The sequence below is a fragment of the Bombus vosnesenskii genome, unplaced genomic scaffold (assembly GCF_011952255.1).
Source record: "Bombus vosnesenskii isolate JDL3184/JDL3185 unplaced genomic scaffold, Bvos_JDL3184-5_v1.1 scf7180000013263, whole genome shotgun sequence".
In the NCBI taxonomy this organism is placed as follows: Eukaryota; Metazoa; Arthropoda; class Insecta; order Hymenoptera; family Apidae; genus Bombus; species Bombus vosnesenskii.
The window spans coordinates 4,015,483-4,042,114 of NW_022882923.1; the positions used below are offsets into that span (position 1 = coordinate 4,015,483).

Sequence of the window (26,632 nt, forward strand, 5' to 3'; positions counted from 1 at the left end):
CACACAGTCGCGTATTTATTATTCCACTAATATAGCCCTGTTAAATGCGACGTAACAGCACAAAGTATCAAAGCTAAGATCAGTCCTCCATTCAATTTCCTAGATGTATTAAATTAACCTTGAACGACTAGACTGGAAAAAACCATCAAATTATTTCACGATTATGATTCCTAAATGAGGATTTCAATTAAACATCGTGATTCAATATCAACTAAATTATCTAAAAAATTCTCCTACAAAATAAAACATTCCTAATTTGACAATTCGTTTCTATTATACATTACATACTATATCGTTTCAAATAAGAATTTCGACGAAAAATCGGCATGAGTGCATCTTGCAAGTAACAAATTTCAGCTCATCTTTCAAGCAAATTTTCAAAAAATTACATTGTAAGATGTATCGGATATTATGAATGCTACAAAAATAAAACAATACAAAAGAATCACCTTTCAATCATTCTCTTACAAGAAAGGCATATCCAAGTTAATAACGACTACGCTACAACCGGAGCTTCAACCCCGAACGAACCTCAAACTCCTCAAACATTAGAACCTGAAGTTTTCTAGCATTTCGTACAATATCTTTTCTATACTTTATCATATCTCCACTAAAATCCAATGACTTACTCACGGAGAACGCACAGAAGAACGTCGATCTCCAATCACGAAGTATAGGTGGATATCGAGGAGCCGAGCGTCAGGTGAACGAGACTAGATGCACGAGGAAGACACTAAAGGAGTGGCACGCGAACCAAGACGAAGCCTCTGGAGCTGGAGCGCTACTAAACAACTGACTTTTATGCTGGAAGCTCGATGAGAGGACGGCCAGCACCAGTAGTAGTGGTATTGTACGACACGTTGGCTAGCAAAGTGTACGAACCGCCGGCGATTTCGTTCAAAACGACTTTCACTGGCCTGTTGGCGCGTCTCCATACACGGCTAGGTCGGTGTTTTTTCTTTATCGGCGTTTTCACTCGGAAAAACGCAATCGTAATCGTTACCCAGTCCGCTGGCAATTAAGAGCATCCGTCATTGAGACCAGCTTAACCTGTTTCGCGGCAATTTGCATTAATAGTGCCATGGCAATTGTCACGAGCGTGACGTACCTACGCGTGAGCCAGCCAATTTTCGCCAATGCGAAACCATTAAACCGCCGGCGGATGATTTTTAAATGGACGGATGAGAGATTACATTCCTTTGAATGTCTGGTAGAGTTTTTTAGCTGATACGTTCGTTTGTGTAAGGTAGAGGTGTTTTTTTTAATATTCGTCGTTTACGTGTACGTTAATATTAGAGCTTAGTGGAAAAATATACGGAGGAATAACGCGTGTCGTGATAAAAAGATATTCAATTTATCTAATTTCAACAGAATTTCTTCGATATTAAGGGAATTTACTTTTAACACGAGGTATGTACGACAAAGTGGACGGTTAAATAATCTTGATGGGTTTCTGAGGCGAATCGACTGCTATTAGCGTTATCTAATGAGCTTTCACCGCAAACAAAAACGAAGTCGTTCTAGCGACGTTCGATAGTAAACGCGATACGAAAAGTGACTTTTCAAATGAAAGAGAATAAATCTTCTTTAATACTCTGTATACTACATTTATCCACCGTGAAATCCTACAGTTTCACTTCAATCATAATCTCCGAAATCACTCTCGCTATTTCTTGTCTTAGGCAGCAAAAATTCTTAAACATTACTCTTACAGACATAAAATCACTACTATTACAATATAAATTCATATAATTTATAATGTAATAAATTACGGTATAATATTACAATATAAATAAAGTAAGAAAACTATTTAGTCTTTTACCAAATTAAATTACGAAATCACAGCTGAATAACTTGAAACGATAATAAATCATTATTCTCAGGCAACAAGTATCAGAATGAAATTACGTTATAATCTGATGAAATTCCATAATTCTTAGCAGGTTCAGAAAAGAATGGCTAGCGAATCGATATTAACTTATTACCATAGCTCATAATATTCTGCGTAAATGATAAACAAATAGCTTACGAGGTATAAACAGATAGACGAGGCATTAATGTTGATCATCCATCAAAAATGATGCAAGAGGACAACTAGACGAGTGCGTTAATCGCACGAAAGAACGTTGCGGCCATGGAAACCGGAGAAAATGTGCCGTTCATTCGCAAAGAGAGATGCGTTTGCAAAATATCTTGAGATTTCCGCGGTATTTCTACTTAACTGCGAATATGTAGGTGCGATGAGATCATTTCTCGAGCCTGCGGGATGATATCACTCGAATCTCGATGGGCAACTATTTGTTTGCCGGCTCGAAACAATTTCTCGGAATGTTATTATACGGTGTTGCTACTCTTACGTTGTTCACCAGCATCGTGCAGCAACAACAATATCATCGTGTTTCACACGCGACCATTTATGTTCCCGTTTACATAAATGATAGAAATAAAAATTTCACGTTTTTGTTGCACGTCACTGGCCGCGTGAAAGTGGACGATTGCCATGTTACGTTTCAACGAATAAACATTTTTACGATTGTGCAGTTTGCTCTTTTTTTAACATGCTAATGTGATATTTAATTTTGAAACACGTTGGACAGGTTTGTTTTAGGATTTTGAACCAGTTTCTTTCCTCGTTTACTATCTGCTGCTTTATCGTTGACAATCATCAATTTTTATGATAAATAGCCGTGACCGGCATGAAAAGATCAACATATCGGTGAATTTGTTTCAGAATAAGATACACCAACGCTAGGCACACCTTTTTTATTTAATTTATAGCTTGTTAAAAGGTTTATTGATACGTACGTCTGTTGTAAAAAAAAAAAAATTCTTTGAAATCTCAAAAGCATCTCTATCTAGACAAAAATTTGATATTCCTTCGAAACAGCGTAAGTTCTATTTGAAATATTTTTTCTGATTGGAAGATAACTGTGTGGACGGATTAAGACGAATCGTTCGATATTTAATTTTTTATGTAATTCTACTACCTTGTTTGTTTTATTATAATCGTAATTTTATAATAATTCTTTTAATTTTTGGGAATTGTGTGAATATTTTCCTGATAAATTTTGTTTCATCGCATTACCAATTTTATTCCTTCGTTAAAATTACGATTATACGTAAGGATTTTTTTATTTCTGAAGATTACTTAAATGCGACAATGGAAGATTTCACGAAAATCACAAATTCGCTTTTACTGATGGATTGCGTTGTAACGGAGTGTGATTTACGTTTGAAAATTTGACAGTTGTTTCTTCATCATGTGAGCAGTTGGAAAATGTGGAAGCGGTACATCATTTAAACTAATATTTATAAGCGACATGCTCGTCTAAGAAGAGTGCATTAACTCAATAGATTTATTATTAGGGTCTAATTGTGCAACCTACAACCAAATTAAACATTTGAAGGATGGCCAAATGAAGACATCGCGTGCCACTAATAACAAACAGATGTACTATTGGTAAACAGAATACATACCGAAATACGAACATTCCTCTTGCAAACAGCTCAATTTATATTTCAACTTTTTCCAAATCGTACTTGAGCAAGCTTGTTCAATATACAGAAAGAGAGGAATATTTTCTGACTCAAAAACAGTATAAGATGATAAATAAAAACGGAATAACGATAATAATATCCAGAGCATATTTAATTATAATTACTTGAAATTTTAGCAATATCAATTAAAACATTGGTGAGGGCAAGTACCTAGAACTGAAAGATTTGATGCCTCAAGACACTTTGTTCATCTTCAACGACGCACTTCCTGTTTTCTCAAAGATCCTCAACTTAGGATAGAAAGTTGTTGGACGATAAACAATTCGCTGTAGTCGTGAGAATCGGGTTGCCAAGTCTGATTCTAAATAAATGAAAGAGGTGCGCCCGGGTTAAATGAAAGAACGGCATTGTCGAAGGAACGTCTGCAACGAATTTTCGACTTTCGAAACGGTACGTTTCGTTTATCAGCTTGTGAAAAAGATACGAAATGCAAAAACGAGACGTGTTACTTTCACGGATATGTCTAAAAATATTTTTAACGGGATTTTATTTGTATTTCGCGTTAATGTCCACTTTTATCCGTGACAGGTTGCTCCACGTAAATTGTACATCGGCTAAAATGTCACTTTAAATGCCACCGTTCAGTTATTTAGCCGCACATTTGCGTCATTACGTCGATAACTGATAATATTAATTTCGCAAGCAAACGCACGCGCATGAAGTTGGCCTGCGTGGCGAGCATTTTATTGAATCACGAATAGAGTGAAAAATATTAGAAATAAGAACGTTAAAATAATGGTAATAAGAATGTAAAAGTACTCTTCATTCTGCCAACAATCAGGCTAGAAAAACATACTTAGTTTTTAGGGTAGACTTGGTTATTAGATACATTTTTAATTGATAGTGAAAAATAATTTTGTTTCGTTGAAAATTGTCTGCAGAATTGTGGTCGATGCTACATTAAACTCCAATTAAAAGAGAGAAGATTTCAGATAACAATATTGTGGTTGAAAAAAAATAAATCATTTAATTAAGTCAGATTTATTTATGTTCATTGCTAACATTCATTATATAGCTACAATGATATCTTTTAATAACTTTCTTATCAATTATGTCGTATAAGTCATATCAGACATTCATATAATATCTGATCGCCTGTATGAATTTATAACAGTTGAAAATTAGTTATTGGAAATTGTAATTAGCATTATTGTAGAAACCAGAGGCGAAAGTTAATTACTCGAATAAATTTATGTATTTATTCATGGAATTCGTTCATTGTATAAATTCAATATTTCATATGATGATCGTGTTTAGTTGAAATTTAATTGTTATTACTTAATTTTGAATGAAGAAAGTACAAGTCTTTTATTTCAAAATAATTAAAGTATCCATTAAATTAATAGATTCCTTAAAAATTCATTGAAAATTCAATAGAAAAGAATGAATCAACAAATAATCAAATAAAAGATCCTCATCTGCAAAAATCCTATTTAAATCTGCTCTTCTTTCGAAAAGCAAATAATGAAATATTTCATTTAAATCATATTGTAATATTATTATCGGCAGAGCGTTATATCGTTAATTATTATCAATGCCATTGGAATATTAAACTCTGAAAATCTAGTAAATAATAGAATATTTAATTTAACTTTGTCATTGTTTTAACATTATAATAATTATTATCAACGGTACTATAATATTCAAATACAAACATTTCACGATCACTAACGAACCCAATAAACATTTATCGCTCCTATTCCCATTCAGTGCAGATCCATACCACGTGTGGATGCAACGTTCGTTCCAAACCGTTTCCTATGCACCTGCGGCGTTATTAGCAATAGTATCGTCGTTTCCCTTCTTTAAAAAAAGAGAAAAATGACGCTGTTTTTTTTTTTTTTTTTTTTGGTTGAAATTCGTCTTCCTTTGAAACAATAGACAAAACTCCAGGAGCTGGCTAATTAATTATTCCAACGCAAACAAGAATATGTCGTAACGAAACCGGAGGGAATAGTACATGCGACTGACCTTTTTGCGAGTTGGTTTCCCACGCGTGGGTGGCAAACTGGTCCGGTTGATCGTGATCAGACCAAGCAGAAACGTGCACCGGTTCAACCATGAAATTTATTGTGACGAACGCGCCTCGATTCTAGTTACGCTAAATCGTTCGTCCAATGTTTAATCGATCGAGGAACCTGGGATTTCGTAAAAATCTCCCTGTCCCATTTCATTACGACGAGCTTTTGTTCTAACTTGAAACTTCTGTGTCGTAAATGGAGCGGTTGTTTGAGAAAATCGCAACATACCTATGTAGTTTTGTTAGTGCATTCCTTTTAACAGAGATTAGGAAGGATTTGAAATTGGAACGATTGGTTCTGCTGGAATTCGATTTAATTCTCTTTAAATTACGGTTCGAGTTTCGAGTAGTATTTTTATAAAATGATGAGATCAATAAGAAAAATATATTGCCTTCAAATTTTCAACAAGTTTCTTATCCTCTACCACATGTAAATATACAGGGTGGTTGGTAACTGGTGGCACAAGCGGAAAGGGGGTGATACTACGCGAAAAAAGAAGTCGAAAATATAGAATAAAAATTTTTTTTTTTTAATTTTTCCATCGAGACAACGATCTACAGTGAGATCCGTTATAACGTACCGCACGCGTACCGAGCGAAAATTCAAAGTCGGTTTTCTCGAAAACAAAGCCTCAAACGAAAAATTTGTATTCTATACTTTCGACTTCTTTTTTCGCGCAGTAACCACCAGTTACCAACCACCCTGTATACATAAAAATACACATACTTAAAAATTTCTTATCACATAACGAAAAACAACAACAAATTCGGTAACAGCCAATATCGTTCAACTTACTCAAAATGACAAATACATGGGAAAAATTGAGAATATACGCGTAGGTTAAAAATGAACGTTACAATTTTCTTGCAAAAATGATTGACACATTATTTGAAAAATAAGAAACAGTACAAGTAACTATGCTTTACGATTACATCATTCCTCTGTTAGGTCCGAGCTGCTACGACGACATTGCTTATGAAATGATCTAATAAATGAATTGCAATTCTACGTATATCGAATCAAGCTTATTTAAAGACCATCGACATTTAAACTCGTTCAAATGACCACAAACTGCGATATCCAGCTCACCCGAGAATCAAAGGACAATTTATTACTCCACTTTTGCAGCGAACCAAAGCACTGTGCCAACTGTCAAACAGTAAAACTAATACCGATTCACGAGGAGTAATCGAATGATCGGCGTCACACGGATCTGTTTGTCATTTAGCTCGTCGACGTTATTAGATTCGTCGGCCAATGCATTCTCAGGGTCTATTAATTTTGTCCACAAGGAGAGAAAAAGAGTGGGAGAGAGAGAATTGTTCACGTACGTACATATACATAGAATATCGCATATCGAATGCATCCGAGGTGCGTTCTGTTATGAGCGAGATAGATTCGACAACGAAATACGGAGCAAGGCTTTTTGCATACGATACGCAAGTGCGTTCAATGCTAAGCAGAATGGAATGTGAAAATACTGCGACAGCAACGTGCCATTAACCCAAAAATTTGATCTTTGTCCATGGACGTGGGACAAACGACGTGCACGTCGCGCAGAAGGTGCAGCTCTCTCGTGAAGTTGCTTTAATCCTCACCTGAGAGAAACGTCGGGTCACAGTAGCTTTTGCATTAGGTTAGGTACTTGATTTTAGAGTATTTAATTTTATTTGTATTTTAGTTAAGCTATATCTTATTCGGTGGAATTTATTTCATTCCGTATAATAATATAGGATAGAAAGTGGAATTATACTGTAAAATCAAGTAATCCAAGCAAAACCATGATCGCATATGACGCGATATCTCTCTCTTTATTAAATAAAGTGAATAGAGAATTACTTTTCCATAGATTGCTTTTTTTTATTTCGAATAGAAATTTTGTCACATTTTCACTCTCGTGTGATAGAATCAATTTACCGTGAACATTATCGTTATTCAGAATTCAAAATGAATATTTAAAATAAATGTCAAAAGTTCCAAATAAGAATAACAAAAATAAACGGCGAAGGAATTAAGGTAATGACCATGAGTATGTAACGGATAATAAATGAAATGATTCAGTTAAATCTGGAATTTTTTAAAGGTTCGATTTTGAAGTTTTAATTTAATTAAATTTTGAAATACTCGGATTATACAAATCGTTGAAGTTCAGCTGGCACGCGGAACCACGCTCTAACGATTAAAGTTTTATGAGTATATAACACTAGTTAATAATATTCCGTTTAACAGTTAATAGGATGAAATATCGCGAAACACACAGGCCGCGGTGGAATAATGAACGGAATTGAACGGGGAAACGGATCGTGGAATTCCATTCGTGCGGTATCAGCTGGCCGAAGCGCGCGGATTCCACGCATTTTTAACTTCTGCAACTTCGGTTAGATATTTACACGAGCGATTCTTTGGTATTTCAATTCCTCCGTACAATTATATTTTCACGGCCCAACGAAAATTCGATCAATATTTCCAAACTGTCCGGAATACTTAGCGATTCTCTTTAACAAAAATAAAAATAAAACAATAGATAGTAAATTATTCTTTCGTTATTACATTACGTAACCTTAATTTTCTTCGTTAAAAAATTAATTAATATTAAATAGATGTATTTTATACTTTATATTTCTTACTGCTACTTAATATGTTATAGAAAAAGTATTTGTATCGTAAGTTTATTATTCTTATTCTCTAATAGAGCTTCGTATCATGGTGTTCTACATTTCATTTTTATAGTAACAAATGTTTATAACTGTATCATAGCGCTACTAAATTATACCAAGTTTAATATATCTTGACCAAATTAATTAGCACGTAAGTGCTACAATAAATGCAATGGTATGCAAATACCTTTTATAGCCATCGTATTTAATTTCATTTAATTTTTAATAATATAGAATTATAATCCTAAACTCGTTCTCTTGCGAACTCATCACTTATCACGTTTCTATGTCGTGATCTTCATTTATCAACCACCTTATCGACCAAATTTCTCATCATCCCAAGCGTATTTTCGGTTTGACAGTAAGAAGAGATACCGCAACTACTGATATTATATCTACCGCAACTTCCGAAAGGGAAGACGAGATGCAAGGCAAAGAAAAATGACCCGACCTCGCTAGCCCACGGCCGAAACTCGACAAAGAGTCACACGAAACCTCGTGTATTCTCGCGTGGCTGCTTACAAAGCGCGCGAGAGTGACGCGCGTCAAATTTTATTTTGCCTCAGTTCGTCCGTCGAATTCATTGCGGCGAATAAAACGATACCTGGAATCAGTTCGCCGAGAGCCGCGATAATAGAAGTAAGCTTCCGGTCGTGAGTAAGCTATCGGTGAAAAGAATAACCGCCATTGTCCGTGCACTCATCGAAATCTTTTATTCTCTTCGAATCGACAGAATATCGTGGAACGACCAGAATCTCGATGAGATGTGACTCAGGCTATGGTGTGTCGATTGAATTATATATAGAATCTGACAGTATCGAAATCGACGACTATAATGGTATTATCAAACAGCGTTTGATAAATCCTACAAAGATTTATGAATGCTTAGTAATTTCGTATTATGTTTATTTTGGTGTATTGTTTTAGCGGGTGAATAATTGTAGGCGTTCAAAGTTTTGAATAAAATATACAGAATTATTAAAATATTCAGTCGATCTTTTGTTGCGTGAAAGTTTCAAGAAATGATAATTATATTTTTATTATAAAGTTTCAGGAATTGTATGTGTTCTTTTTTTATACTGTTTTTTGCCTCATTTCAGGTTGCAAAAATATCAAATATTTGCATCCGAACAAAGTATACCTAACGAATAAGCAAGCAGTTATTGTGTCAATAACTGACTTTTGTGCCTAACTTTATCCGACATAAAATTATAGAGGAGATAGAGAAATATACTGGGTGTGTAGAAGCATTTTTATTCGAATAACAAAAGATTCTTTATATAAAATTATTGAAAAAATAAATATCGAGTAATACTCTGTAAATGTTTAAGTTAATTATGTTATTTGTCAATAATATACTTTTATTTAATTTGATAAATTAACACATAACTGAACTACAACGTTTGAATGTTCTAAATAATAATCACTTTATGTATTTCCATTTTTAATTTAGGCTAATGAAAGTGTTCTTCATAAATTCGATCGTCACAGATAAATAAATTATTCTATTCACAATTTTATTCCCACTATTGATCGTTCCTTCAAAATATTTATCATCGTCATTGATATTTTCAGCGTTGAATTGAATTGAAAAAAGAAGATAAATAAGAAGAAAAATAAGATATTCTTTCCTTGAAATATAGTATTTACGTTGAAGAACCATTAGTAGGCTGTATAAATGTCAAAAAGAGATAAATCCACGTGTGATGTATACTAGAAATGGGAAATTTATGCAAATGTTTAAGCAGCTGAATGTCAATGATACAAAGCTAACCCACTGCTCTACATAACGTTGTACTCGTTTGCTTTCGTTATTTATGTCCATTACACGAAACGCATAAACGTAGAGATTCACATTCATCACGATCGATCGACCAACTGATTGAAATATGCTCGTATTATGTAGAACTTTTGCCATTGAAATCTAATCAAAATTCAATCTCTGGTATACTTATTACATAGCAGATAACACGTTTCATTTCCAATTGACGTTATTACTAATTGATAGTGCCACTAACATTTCCCTTTTTTGCAAGATTTATTACTATTTCTTCGTTAAAAAAAAAAAGAAATAAATGTTTGGCTAGAAGATATCTCAAACATTTTTATCAAAGTGTTATTAAATTTTATTCCAAAATAGTAGCTGACACCAACATTTATATTTACAGAAACTTAAAATAAAATTACATTTTAACTGGGATGATTTCCGATAGAATCAATACAATTGAAAATAGAAACAAAATGAACTAAGCTTTTCTTAATTCATCTGCGATATCTATAAATATAATACTATATACCAAAATAATATCGTATAAAATAACAGAGAACATTCGAAATTCTAGGAATTTTTAGATACTACACGAATTCCTCCAATAAATTCACTAATACCAATCCACCTTCTTTCAAAACTCGTTCTTCAAGCCTTCAATTTTAAAGTGCATAAAACGCACAGCAATAAATAAACATTTGGAAGAATGCAGTTGCAAATCCGTCTTCGAACCCATTCGGATAACCACATCACATGTGAGTAAAGTTAATCGTAAATCTGTCGATTCGCGAACACAGTAGAAGATTCTGTTTAGTCTCATTTGCGTCCTTTCAACAGACCCGAGCTGTTCGATCGACGATAAAAATTCACGTGGAAAATGGCCAATTTCAATTTATGGTTTTGTTCTACCGTTCTACAAAGTTACAGGCTGTCGAAGTTAAGTAAAAAATAACTTTAAACAATCGCCAGGCAGCAATCGACCGACTTTGATACTCGAGCCACTTCCGTGATGGATTTGCCGGTGCAACGGCTTCGCTCTGTGATTTGCCGGCGCTAAATTTAAATCAGATCGACACCCAGGATTATTTACGTGCCAGTTCAACCTACATCGACGACAAAACTCTCGCACCCATTGCATTCGATTCGTTCTCTTTGCCGATTTCACCTATTCTAGTTACATTTGTAAGTACAGAGTTTCGTAAAAATATAGGACAGAAAACATTAGACTATCGCCAAAAGTTTCGAATCATCACGTGTTTTATAAAGCCTAAGGAATTTTAAGAAAAATTCAGCTAAAAATTCTGTGTGCTTAAGAAAATTGTTTAGTCAAAAATCGATCGAGCTAAAGAAAATTACTGCTGATTTTTGTAATGTCTTCTAATTTAAAATTAACAGTGCAAAGTGAATTATGTTAGAAGGTATTGAATAACGATACTAGTTCTTAAATCGTTACGTGTGTTTATTTCCTCCGATATAATAATAAGATTTTATAATATTATGAAATATTTGAAGTGAAAATATTATTTCGTAAGAGAAGAGACTATTTGTATTTATGAACAGAGAAAAATGTATATTACACATATGATAATCTAATGTCGGCGCAATGTTTATGATAATTGAATTGACAATATTTGACAGTAGAACACATGAAATAAAAATTGCGATCGCTATACTTTTGATAACTAAAAATCACATTCATCGTTTATAAATTATATCGGAAGAAAAATTTTAAACTTCTTCTTCTCGAATATCTATAATACTCGCTAAAGATGTGTCGTAAATCTGATTCTTTTTGACCCTTGCAATGGAACAAGACATTTATGATGGGGCGTGATAAATATCAAGGAAAGAAGAACGTTTTAAAGGCGAAACTATAAAGCCTGAAGAGTGTACGAACGATCCAAAACAAGACGAATATCGTCCAAGCCTTTGATGTTATCTTTGTCGTTATCCTTTGCACGTGATCTTTCAATGTCCATACACATTTCTTAAAATCTACACCACAGTCGCATGCAAGAAAGATCTATTTTTAAACGAGTAGATGCTATAAAAATCTAAAATATCTCAAGCTGCTCGCAGAACTAGCTATAATGTGTCTAAAATGTCAAACTGCTTACTCAGAAGAATTCGAAACTATAAAAAAAAAAAAAACATAAAAGGCTACAGAATGTTGATAACAGAGAATTATTCCAAATAAAATTGGTATCTCATGAAGGAAGAAATTTCGAAGCTGTTGAACACTGCAAAACAGTTTACATTGAACATGTTTATCGATTACCAATCATCAATGTACTTGTACATATTCTTCATCAACTATTACAATAATTTCTCACTTAAATACTATTTTTTCCTATTTCTCTCTTTCTTTCTTTTTTTTTATTTCTCCATCGATATCCTACAATGTTATTCAGAATTGTCGTGAAAACCTTATCAAATATATAATATCCCTGTAACATGTAACATTATAACAACTAATAATATCGTTGATTCGCTCAACTCTCAATTCTCACCACGTCTTCCCTCAGTTTCGTATCTTAACATGTTCCTCGATATAAATTCGACACAGCGGTAAAAAGTCGATATAATGGAGAGATAAATAAGAAATTTTGCATTCTTCGCGAAGAATAAAAAAAAAATGTCAAAAGGTTGCAGAGAAATTGTTCTATAAATGACCGAACAAGATTATAATCTTTCACCGGAAAAGTTTGTCAAGCTGACACGAGAAACTAGTGAGGGTTAATCAGTCGATGGAAAGACCAAAGAACGAACGATAGGCAGGAAGATTTCGCGATAGAGGTTCCGCCAGTTCTTTTTTTACCCACGAAACGTGTGACATTCGTACGAGTAGGGAAGTACGGGGTATTCTCATCGTCCAAGGTCGTCCAGAATCTGAAAATACGCCCGTGAATCGATCGGACGCGTCGAAATAGCGGCCACTGTTCGTCGTATGTATTTTTATAAACGGCAGTTGGGGGTGGCGTGGAGAAGAAATGCTCTTAGAACGGCTCTTCTCGCAGGGTAAAGATCAAAGACCCGAATCTTCCACGAGAATTTCTTTCTGTCACGTCGAGGAGGCTGTACACGTTGCTTTACAAGCAAACACCAGCTGCCGCCTCTACCTTCTCCAATGAGTGTCACTGTGAATTAGTTCGTACGTCGTTCGAGGGTAAAGTTTGGCATTTGCTTTGGCACCGAAGGAAGAACGACGAACTAAGGGGAAGATTCTACTCTGAGGAACAAAAAGAATCTACATTTTCTTCTTATCGGTTGTCAGTTTTCTCGTCGTTTCGTTTCAAATTTCAATGCGACGTTTCCCAGGAATATCCTCAGGATCAATATCAACGGAAGCTGTAACAACCAAAACACCGATATTTCAACTACTTCAGAAAGCAAACTCTTCCCTAAGTGCAAAATGAAATCTCCGTATCGAAATAAAAAATCTGAACGACGATGCTCCACTTCCTTGTTTCCCTAATCGCTCATCAGAATCTCCTGTTGCTGTTCGAGCGCTAAGAACCTGGTGCGAACTAAAGCATCCCTCGTGCGAGGAAGTTTCATTGACGGAAGCTGATATTTCGACCCAAATTCGACGCCCAGCTCGCGAAAATCCCGCGGATCAGCGAGTTGCACGGCGAGCCAATAATAATATTGACGCTGGCGGGCGATGAAAAAATAAAGCGAGCCAGCTGCTGGTGGATTGTTGAACGTACGGGGCCACGTTTTCGAGCGTGTTCGCGTTAAAAATACGAGCGCTGTTATCCGGAAATCTGGAGAGAGAGGGAGAGAGTTACGATTTTTACCCAAGCAACTTTCGTTGATCCGCGCTTGGAGAACGATTCCAGGGGTTCAGACTGTTTTACCTTGGCGGAGATTCCTTTTCGTCTCTTAACTCTTCCATTTTCTTCCCCGATGAGAATCATCCGAGAAGATTAAAGGCATACGCCGGACGCGAGCAGACTTCGCGATTCCGAAACGCGATTCCACGGTTATAATTTTTTTATTTCATGCTACCCAGGATGCAGTGGGCTCCTTCTACCTTCGACCCGTCTCGTATTTCCACTCGACGAACCAGAGGAATACCGTTGCACAGTTTATTTGCTCGGATGCTTCGTGCTCTTGTTCTTCGACCCTACTCACTCACTGATGCACTCCTTGAATATTGAAATTGACGGTTTGCGAGCTGATGCGATGACTTCGTTTGCGCGGCTATGGTTATTGAGCTATGCAAACTTTTAACAAACTCTGTTTCCTTGTTTCAAACATTTCTTTTCTGTTCTCTTCTTTTGCGCGTTCGGTTATTTACTTAGTTATGGTGTTCCGGATAATAGAAGTAGATTTTTATGTTGTACCCACTTCCGCTTAAAATTTTCTACAAGTTTAGAGCAAAAGAAACAATGACTTTTCTTAAGCGAATAAATTATTTTATTTATAATTACGATATGTATCTTTATTTTTCAAACAAATGTACGGTGAGTTTTATTCGTCAGAAAGGCACAAAGGGTGCGCCAAATTTTTGTGCGGGGGTGTGTACTATCGGATTTTACATGTAATATATATTATCTTGGAGTTGTTTCAAAAGAGGAAACGATCCTTGTCGGTAAGCTTCCATGGGATAACTCACGTGCAATCGTCTTTGACGATATTTGGAAGCAAAAGAGGAATATTTACAATGTTATATATCAGAGTTTTGAAACTTCCAAAATTGTTTTGGTTTACGAGGATATCGTTAACGGATCTCTTGGAACCTTAACAAAACGTTTGACAATGTGTTAATAATTCTTATTTAAGTTTCGTGAAGTTTAGGGAACAATACTTGCCAAAGGCGAGATTTGAATGGCGAGATTTATAGTCGAAGCAGAGTGGAAGTTCGTACATCGTACGATAAATTTCATATTCTAGGTGGAATTCGCAGTTAATTTTCTTTATATTCAATTTCGAACGCTAGTTTTGTGTAAATTATTTCGAATCAGCTATGCATGACTGCACGCTGGCGCTGAAGATATCTGCAATCCTAATGCATTCGTTGAAAACCGTTATGTATTTATGCAAATGTATCGCATCGTCGATAAAAGTTTCTAAATTTTATAATTATAAAGTTCCATAGAAACTCTACTTTTGCAAAAATTGTTCATAAAAGTAAAAGGAATTTAGAACTATAATTTATCAAATTTATCGTAGTATAGTGCAACGTTAATATTCTACTTTCTATCGAAGCGAAACAAATTAATCGAACTGTTGATAAAAAGTTAGTTCGCTTCTGAAGCTTATCGTTGGAGCCTACGCTTATTCAACGATAAATTTGTGGTTTGGCACAGTGTTCTGTAATGAATCGGCATAGATTCATCAAAGTCATCTATTTCTTCTATGATAAATCTTGCTAAATGCATTTCTGCATCTCTGCTATAAGAATCTTTTAAATTAACCGATACAATAAAAGAATATTGAAATCTGAAACCTTTCGCCTGAATAAAATTTTTATATTTGGGACTTCAAAATATTCGAACATAAAAATTCTCCAAAACGAGATTCATCTGTCCAAAAATTACGTCATATATCTTGTCATTCGTTCAAAATTCCGTTTAAATTTTTTCTGAGATGCGGAACGTGTTAAATGGGATTTTAATCGCGTCGACTGGAAGAAAAGCGAAACGCTCGCAATGTCGAGCGCCAAAGAATATGTGCCAGGTATCGTTACATGCCAACGAGCGGAAACTTTGTACCGATATCGAATTAACGAGTTTCTAGCAATCTATCTCTACCAACAATTTGTCATGGTAAAAGGATCCGTCTTCTTCCTGGCTCATGCTCGATACTGTTCGAACGAACAGCGAAACTTCCTGCTGCGTTTCGTGGCGAAAAAATCACGCAACCATACTTACATATGTAAGCTCGGTTGCGTAATACACGTCGCTTCTTTCTCTTCATTTCTCTCGCGTTATTTCTGCCCGAATTCTGTGCCAGATGTCGTGTACTTTGACGCGGAAAATCGCGCATGTGCTGTTTTTTCGACGAGGAACCGAGATGCGGATTCGTTTGACGGGTACTCGGATAGACGTTGAGATTTTGCCTGATGATTTTTGCGAGATTCTATTTTAGATTCTACTAAGACGCAGGATTTGGTATGGCGTTGCGCGAATCGTAGACTTGGACGAAACCGTACGATGACTTTAAACGTGTTGCGATCATCGAATTTGTATATTTCAATCTCGTTGCTGTCTCGACGATGGAGAAGGTCTTTTACATTTTAGAAAAATGCTTAATATAAAATCGAAAGGAAATATCGAAAGGAGAACTAGATATGAAATTATTGAAATATTCGCAGTTCAAATTCTAAGGAGAAGCATCTACAATTTGCGTGTGTACATTTGCTCAGAAAATTGCCCAAGTCTAATCTGTGATATAAACAGTCTAAAGCAGACAAATAAACGGTGCAGCAATAATTCTCGCGTTTAAAAGCGAACCGTAACAGCATAGAAGATTACGTATTTCAGGTAACGGCAAATAAAAGAATTATAACCGCAATATCGTTTTCTCAATCGTAAACTTTATTTTTCCGGAATTGCTACTCTCCCTCTCGTAAGATTTATAATGCGAATGAAAATTAATTCTCTGCCTGTGTGTTAAAGGCTTATCTTATTATTATTTTTGTTTCATTTTTTTTTTCGATAAAATACGAAATTCGACTATTGGAAAAATATCTAAATAATTTTGCCAGAATCTTTCAAGTAATTTTACAACGATTCTGCTTGCTACAAAGGATGAATTTTTAATATCTGTAGATTTCTTTTGTAAAAAATACTATGATGGCTAAACATAAATATGTTTGCATCAGTTTTGAAGCATCGTATTAGCACTTATTAAATTAAATAACTTCTGCCCATATGAAATTTGAACGATGGATGAACATCTTTCACGTTGAATAATTTCGTTTTATATACAACAGTCTGGAAGAAACGATTCGCATCTTTTGAAGAGGCTTTCGTCTTAAAATATTGTACGCAGCTGACGGAGCTTACAGTCGCAAGGCTGATCGCAATGAACATTTAAGTTCCAAGCACGTGCATCTCGCTGAAAGTTTGTAGGCCATCGCCAAAATACCTCAGAACCGGTGACAAATGAGAAGCAACATCCGTCGTTGTCAATGCAGAAAATTTGCTAACAAGTGCACGTCACCGCTGGAAAAATCGGTGCATACTACACGGAAACTTCCATCTTTCATCATCAAACAAAAGCTTCCGATTTATCTTTTTCTTTCAAACATAACGATGTTTACTTGTCAGCTGCAATGTATTACATCGTAATACGTAATGAATTATATTTTATGACACTTTTGCAAATATGATTTCGTGTATCTTTGTTATAAGCTACAATTTATTACGAGCTATATCGTAAGCTGAAGGAGAACAATTTGAAAATAGATTTTCCAATATAGTGTATGAATGTAACTTTTAGCTTTGGACATTGCCTTGGTTCTTCGGAATATGTATATAACAAATAAACGAAGAACGAATGAACAATAAGAATAAATGAAGTTTCTCATATCTTTGTAAGTATGTTGCGTTTGGTTGATGGCAGATATTATTTCAAAGTTCAGAATATTTAAATACCAACGATAAGAATAAACGAGGTACCTTGTGTCTTTTACGGTGGCCTTTATTGAAATATTAATTTACATTATAATTAAGTAGATACTTAAACGGTAGAGTGGAAAAGAGCCAAGTAAGTTGTATGCGTTTTAGTACTTCAAGCATTATATTTCACTAAACCGTTTACGACCATTGCCCAACTATCTCTTTACTGGAAATGTAATAACACAAAAGCACGGATACTATTTTGTTTCTGGGGCGTTTCTAGAATTATTCATGCTTCTTAGGAGTTCAACTGCTTCAATGTATAGAAAATATCTCAGTAAAATTTTAATTTCTAATTTCTCTTTTGTAGAAAATATCGCAGTAAAATTTTAATTTCTAATTTCTCTTTTGCTGAAAATTTTACTCGATGCTTCCAACTAAACTAGATAAATCCAACAATATGAAAAATATTCATGCACTGGTACAAAATATTCTTCAATTTATGGAAGGTGTTCTTGCCATTGCAATGCATCGATCATGAAACGAACGGATATTTTCATATTTATATTTGAAATAAACTTTACAGGCGAATATTACATTAGATAATATTATTTTTATACGTACGTAAGTATGTAGGAAATTGTATCGAATTATTTATACTATTCGTGAAATATCTAAAATACTTTACCACTTTACACGTATACCGTAAAATAGCATTAGATGCATAACCCAATTGCGTTTTACTTCCTTCATTTACATTTTAAATAACGCGTTATAAATCATGAATTATGCACGGTAGTCTCTTGCTATGTTAAAAGAACATTGTGGCTAATAATATAAACTACTGCTAGGACTTACATAAATGCAAGACCGGAACATGTGTGTAGTCTCCATATCAATCGACACGCTATTTCTTATCCAAAATTTTACGAAAACTCGACGAAAATGGCGATGTTTGGCGAATTGCCCATCCACAGGCGTCCAAAGACTACGCCTCTTAAACTTTACGTTTAAAGGTTGCCTTAAATCACAATTTATTATTTATTAACGAGTTATTATTGAGAACACGTGAATTACATTTGGAGCACAAAGAAACAATATCATGTATCGTTTCCTATTACTTTCTACTGAACCCATTAAGGACACAAACATTTTATTAATACGACAATTTACATTATTGCATAACATAATATTTCATTAATAATATTTTCAAAAGCGATTTAAATTATCGAATTCTATTTTTCGTTATTGTGACTACAAGAAGGGACTCCAAGGATTTGCAAAATATTGTTTTCCTCGTCATTCATTCCTTCATTCGTATCTTTACAAACTTTCTTCAATATTTCAGAAATATTGTTTATTCGTAACATCGTGTCATTCGCTTGTTATGGAACCTCGTAGATATACAGGGTGGTTGGTAACTGGTGGTACAAGTGGAAAGAGGGTGATTCTACGCGAAAAAAGAAGTCGAAAATATAGAATAACAATTTTTCGTTTGAGTCTTTGTTTTCGAGAAAATCGACTTTGAATTTTCGCACGGTACGCGTGCACTTTATCGCGTCTCGTTATAACGGATCTCACTGTAGATCGTTGTCTCGATTGACGTTATTTTTTAAAATTTTTAAATTTTTAAATTTTTATTCTATATTTTCGACTTCTTTTTTCGCGTATAATCACCCCCTTTCCGCTTGTGCCACCAGTTAACAACCCTACAACCCTATATAAACAGTTTCTAAAAGGCCCGTATCTTTGGTTTTAACAAACCTCCTTCCCAAGTACCTACGTAAATATATTAAAATACTCTGCTCCAACCATCGACTAGCGTCGAAATAAAAAAATCAACAGAGACAGTTTCGACATATTTTTCCCACGTGATCCTCATAATAATCTTCTAAATCTTACATTATAAATTTTCCCTTGTTTTATTACATAGCCTAAGAATTAATAGTAATTCTAAATGCAGCCACAACTTCTATAAACCGTTCCAGTCCCACGACGCTACTTCAAAGCCTGTTCTTCATTAACGGTCGCACGAAATAGCCCGAACTATTCACTGGTAGCTCGTAATAGCAGCGGAACGTTGGCCACCGCAAATAATATCTGCGCACGGATTCGGTAGGCCGCGAGATTCCACCGCGGAAGGTGAATGTTAGCTCGCGTTGGCCGCCATTTATCTCATTCAGCCACGCATGCCTGCCAGTTTCCATTACGTAGAGGGGTTCTATCGTCTTTGGTGGAACGATTCACGTCTTCATTTTTCACACAATTCGATTGCGAAGGCAACGAACACGAGACGAGGAAGAAAATACGAATTCCACGACTATAAATCCTTTCGGCTAAACGAGTTCCTTTCTATTGGCCTGTTCGAAAGCTCGTAGCGAAATGGAAGAACAATTTGAAATCCTAACCCCAACCTAACCTCAACCTAACCTCAATCTATCCATGTAGGAGCTGTTAATTGTATTAAATAATCTAGGCACCACTTCTTTCATGCTAATTTTTTGCCATTTACAGAATATTTCAGAAAACTCAGTGCAAGCTTCGGTAGCTTGTTTCAAAAAAGACAAAAATCCTAACAAACGGTGGATGCAAGTATCGATTAGCTTTCGAGGTATAAGAACACCAAATGGTGGATAAATAATTTTTCGTCTTTCTCGAGCGATTTTTCCAATGATCCAAATTACTTGGTTTCTTGTGATTAACACAAATTTTCGCAAGACTAAAATATATGTATATTTGGCACATGAGACAGACAAAATCGAAGATCCACTTTCGCCTATGTTCTTCATAGATATAAATATAGGGCTTAGCGTCGTCTTATCGAAAAGAACGACAACAACAAACAATGCTCTTGTCTTTTAGTTAAGTCCAAGAGAAAGATAAGTCCAGTAGAAACCACGAAATCTTGAAAATCGGTAATTTCATCATAAGCATCGTTTGTTGGACTACGGTGACATCTGCAGATTTCTAAGAACGCGTTTTATCTGCGTCTCGAAGACTCGTCCGCGTGTCTCGTCCGCATGTTCGTTTATCATCCTCGCGAACGATTCATCGTTCCCGCTCGACGATGCATCATAAAACGGCTTAATTATCACCGTGACTATGGATCTCGTGGAACGCTCTTTTCCGACCGTGGTTTAAATGGCACAGAGCCGGAGCCGCTTTTATGGCCACGAAAGACTTGCCAGATGCACAAGTTCGGGACATCCGGGCCTTGTCCTACCGCTTTCCCCGGGATTCGCTAAGATAACATCAGATGCGATGTACTGTGACTGTGATTGATTGCTGGCTTGTGTCTCGCGATGCGACTGGGATGAGCATTTCTTTGTGAGATACTCTGGTAGTGTAGTTAGGGTCCGCAACCACGTAATTAGCATGCCAACCGTGTGCTCGAGCTTGTGACATGAAAGCACACGCGACGTCGTTTCTTCTGGTGCGATAAAGCACCTCAAAGGGATTCTTCGATCTCTTTATCCTTTAATCCGTGTTATTGTGCGTTTGCTTTGGACTATCACGGAAGATTGATTCTTCAGCTGAACACGTAAAGCTGTTGCTCCTGAGCAGATGGATCAAATTTACTCTCAAAATTCGACAAAGTCGATTGGATGGTTCGTTTCGTATTGCGACGTCAGAGATGAAATTCTTGGATCGTCGCGAGACGAACGAAAGCGAAAGCATTTGTACAAAACGGTTTTCATTAATCAAGAACGAAAGTTTGAGGTCTTGCAAGCAATCGGATACGTTCTGGTTGTATAGACGAGGATGTTCAATTTGATGAATCTATGGATCATCAATTCCAAAGAGATGTCTAGGTTTGCTAAAGGATTCCAGAAGGTATTATTTCTATAAAGGCTATTGTATTTCTATAAAAAGTTACGAATTGATCATCCTGATAGTGAATAATGTCTCATTACGATGCGATTTTAGAATCAATGATTTCAAGTTACCATCGGTTAGTTCTAAATATATCGTAAATATAGGTAACTTGAAACCTGTTTGAATATTTAACTGCGGGATATCGTTTTCTTTTCATGGTTTAGTGGTAGTGAGATCAAATATCAGCGCAACGACCTGTGGTGCAAGGTTATTCGAGGCCATTCAAGGTATCCGTCATGCTCTAAAAGTTGCCGCTGCGTCTGACCACAAGTGGAATCGTTCTACTGTCGCGACCTGAATTTATGATCGCAAGGTAACGATCCAGAAATTTTGTTATTTTTCAAATTCTTAATTGAGCACAGTTAAGCGATTGCTATTTTTAAATATAGAAAAAAGGAATTCTCGTTGAATTATGTTATCTGGAATGCATTCCGATATCCTGATTTACGTACAATCAAATACGTGAAACTATATGAGGCAGTTTCAGCAGCAGGTTCTTAAGTTACTTTTGGGATAATCATTGTATTTTAAATTTTCAGATATATATTTCGACAAAAAATTGAAATACGACATTACAGAAAATTAATTAGAATTTGCAAGTCCAAAATCCCTAAGAATAGCATAGTAGTAAAATGTCGAATGATATCTCGATTGTTTCTCGTTGTTTTCTTATCAATTTTAATATATTCTTGCTGTGTTCAATGCAAATTAATTCTACTATCTACGAAGCACATACGTTTAAATTTTATGCAAAGAAGAAAAATACGATTTTACTTGAAATATTTTACGAAAAATTCTTAATATTTTAATTAATAATCAGTTGTAATATTATTTCAATAATCGTATAAATTTCTGGCATATCTCGAAATACGTCTATTCGATATTTAAAGTCAAGTTTCCATTCATGATCCTTAAGAGAAAATTTATATTACATCACTCTCGTCTCTTAATGACAAGATTGGATTCACAGTATTACATTACCCATTGTTTCCTATCTCCACATTTACTTTTAGACCATTAAGAGGAAAATTCATATTACATCACGCTCGATAATAGTATTTTACTCAGTATATCGTATTATCCATTGTTTCCTTTTTTCTATTTACTTCCTAGTTTCATCGTTCGTTCTAAATATGAACAATTTATTCCAATAAACAGAAAGTTTGATTCTAAGCTTTTCTAAGCTTAAAAAGGAATATTCTCCAGTTCTAAAAAAGAATCGCTTAAATACTTTTAACGCCTGAATAACTCTCGTTCGTAGATAAGCCTATTAAAATATTTCGCATACAAAAATATACTTTATAAGTTTAATGAAAATATCCTATAATCGTAACATGTCGTTCCAATCCAAGATAAGAAACAATATTACAAAAAACGAATAATAAATATAAACGATATTCATCGTTTAATCAGTTAGATGACAACCTGTTCTAGATGCCAAAACTGTGTAGCATTCTTTCAATAATATAATTTATTAATCACTAATATAAATAAATAATATATAATCAATTATATACAATTATATATTTATCAGAATAAAAGTTAACATTACAATTTCGTCACAAATATCGCACTATTGGTTTAGTCTATTAGTATCAAGTTACTAATTGTATCTAAGTAGCAAACACTGCAACAAAATTTACATTCATTCCCACTAAACAGATCATTCATTTCAACTCCATAACAATCTTTCTCATAATCAACATTCAAGGAAACATTCTTCGTTCTTACAGAGGATTAAGAAAGAGCCGAAAGATCTCGTGATTTGCTGGAATTGCGGAAGGTAATGGAGGGTCCCGATTCACTGTTTACGATCTCGAAACGAACACGCGCAAACGTAACGGATAATTCATTAAACGGCCTCTGCTATTTCCATCGGCGGAGCCTTCGTGAGAGCAGGCAGATCGCGTCGACGTTGCTCCTATTTAAAATAAGCAGCTTTACGGTGCATTCGCGGCTCTCGTACGCCGCAGGCCTTCACTCTTGTGTCACTCTTCTATTTCCAGAGGCCTCGGCTACGCGTCTTTCGCCGTCGCGATGGGTCCACTTGAAATAATCGTTTACGTCTGACAGCGTTACCCTCCTGCAATAAGCCAACTCATTCCCTTTCTGAAAACGATCGTCCCTACAAACGAAAACTGTCATCGGTGCAAGAAATTCCTTCCCTTGCTTCGAGTTCATTTCTCCAGAAACGTTGCCACCGTACAGCCTTCATTATATTTTAGATATTTGCCTGACGCTGTGTAAAGCGTAATTTAATTTCGCATTTATTACCAATGAACAGATTGAATTTTTATGGAAATTCATACCTTCGAGAAGATGATTAAAAAGGTAGAGCCTCGGTAAAGAGATGTTTTTATCTGACAAGTATTACAGAAAGCACTGTAATTTACATATTTTATATATCTTGTCATGTTATGCGCGTTTCGTGCAATTTATCACTGTCAAATTTTCTATAGATGCATAAAAACTCGCGGGCTATTAATGAATTGCGTATTATCGGTTACTTTCTAGGACCATTTTATCATTTTGCCAATCTTTGAATTTCTGTTTCAGAAAATTGGTAAGATTTTTGAATTTCAAATATTTGATTATTATACTATAACTCTGTGATTAGAAAGTCAAGGTACGACATTAGGGAATCACCTGATGATCTTTCGTATATTCAAAAAGTATTCTAGTAAAAGAATTCTATTTATATTCGTTTCTATTTATCTTTCTCTAACCCAATCCACCCCTTGACTTATGAGTCATCTTACACGTGTATGTGCATACGGTAGGGTTCATAACGTTTCCTACTGTAACACTTGAATGAACGAAGAACATCGATATACTATACGGAACATGTGTTCATCATTCCTCGAGTTTGTGAACCAAAATTAAACTTCATCACGAGTGTGACTCGTCACACGTGAATCACAATCTACGCCAAGAGTGTGGTATCATAAAACAAAGCTAAGAGGTGTCTCATATAATTCATTATTACATCATGTACAACATACGAGCATACATCTTATACTATAAACAACGTTAACAGAATATTTATAAAAAATTGTTATTACGTATAACAATTCCAAACTTCCTCGCGAGCATAACAACGAATAATTAAAAAATCCTTCGCAATTCAACAATCCAATAACGTTATGAGCTAATTCATATCATTTTACAATAATATTTAAGAACATTTCTTTAAGTAAAAACGATAGAGGGATCATTAGTTATTCGATCATCGTGAGAAATATCGAATTTACCGAAAAAAGTGCAGCAACCTGATAGAGAAAAATGCAAATACGAAATGCAATGAACTTAATATCGTACAGGAAATATGTATACCGTGTGCAATGATAAATATATCAACGTCAAGATTTCTTCCAAAAATTGTACGTTGCGTCATATGATTAAGGATAAGGCTAGAATGGCACTTTGCCGTGAATACAACGTACAACTTTAATTTTGCGCAAGAAATTGCGATTTAAACTGAATAATTCTATATAACATAGCAATCTACGCTTGATCTTTGGCGATGCACTTAGAATTCTATAATTTATTGCATTGTAACATAAGCGATAACATAGCCACAATAATAGATAGAAAGAGAATGCAGGATATTTTGAATTTTATGAAGACAACGAAATAAATAGTAATGAATACTGATACAGATAAAAGAAATTGATCTCTTCGAACATTCAAAATATTCCCTACACTTCAAAATGTTCCAAAATGATACAGCACGGATAAACCATAACAAAGGTATTGAAAATCGAATACAAAGGATAAAAGGGATCAGTTTTGCGTACTGAATGTAACAAATTTTAAATGTCAGGATGTTAGAATATTGCAATGTCTGTTCTAAATTACAACACGTAAGCTATACAAGTGAAATTGGAAAATTTCGTGCGATGGTTGTAACTAATCCTAAATAACAGAACAGACATGTGTAAATGTATATGGCAAACAGAAAAGGATTAATCATCTCATCGATACAGCCATAGTAAACATCTGTAACTCATAGAAAATCATCCAGGAAAAACACCGAATGTATACAGAAGTTGAAACCGAAATAGGAAGGACGTGTAACATCGACACACTTCTTATCGATTCTACAATGTTTTCCATCATGTTGCAAAATTAATAGGTTTAATTCGAAACATGTGTAACAAACGCGAGGAATATCCACAATTTTCACCGCTGAATGGGCTTTGGTTCGTTTAGGAAGTTTTCGATGTCCTCTAAAACGAGAACGTTCATTGAAACACGTGTTTTGAGAACATTAGAACAGAGAGAACGAAGTGAAAGATATAAAAAGCGTGTAATAGAGCGTATGTATATCGTTGTGAATCATCAAGGTTGGTCGACTAAGAACGTTGCTCTAGCAGTTATTTTCCAAAAGTATTATTCATCAGACGTTTTCTCTCTTTCTTTCTCAAAACTTAAATTTGTAAAAACGGGAGATTTATTTGTCCAGCGACTAAAAATGAAAAGTAAGGACGCGTATATCTTTCTTTAAACATAGTTGAACGTAGTCGGTAGATGCTACGATAGAAGATTGTCGATTTGTTAAGTCTGAGTGAAACAGTATTTCGTGGTATTACAAACTAAATTGTTATTAAAAGGTATTCATATGTTTCTTACGTTTCATACATGATTCATTTATGTATATTATTTTATTACGTGTATATCTTTGTCTGGAAAGTAAAACCTCGTCTGAAAATTGAACTCGTCCTGCTCGTAAATTTTCGACGATCGAATTATCGTTTAGAAACTAGAAACAGTATCAATCGATATCCCAAAATTGTTCACAGTTATGTACTAGTACAAACGTACTGTCATAAAAGGCGCGAAAATTGAATTTTTGAAAGATTTTGCAGCATTTTGCTAAATTTCCTTCAAGAAATTATCATCCGCGATATTGTATAATATTAACAACAAATATTTTCAAACAACGCTAATATAAATTATGACCTGTCCTCCGATGACTAACATTTTCACGTCGACGACTGTGACATTCTAAAAATCATATGCCCGCATGCCTAACCAACAATGGCATCGTTCCACTGCTCCGAATTCCGATCTATCATTATCATTAAATTACTGTGCACACCATCCAACAACATTAATAATATTTATTTATGATGTCGTTTAAAATTGACCTCGAAATTGGCAACGATAATACAAACATGC

General features: G+C 35.0%; 1 protein-coding gene across 13 annotated transcripts in view; it reads right to left on the minus strand.

Annotated features, from left to right (window-relative positions):
• LOC117234457 (tropomodulin) overlaps positions 1-26,632 on the minus strand; it is a 114,328-nt gene that overhangs the window by 47,960 nt on the left and 39,736 nt on the right. The window contains exon 1 of one of the 13 annotated variants that reach the window (XM_033495778.1): positions 6,669-6,790. The exons of 10 other annotated variants lie outside the window; for them this stretch is intronic. The gene's annotated coding sequence lies outside the window, so the exon portion shown is untranslated. Of the gene's footprint in view, positions 1-629; positions 800-6,668; positions 6,791-26,632 lie in introns of those variants that run through there. 2 more of the 13 variants (XM_033495786.1, XM_033495769.1) reach the window with 2 other exon arrangements.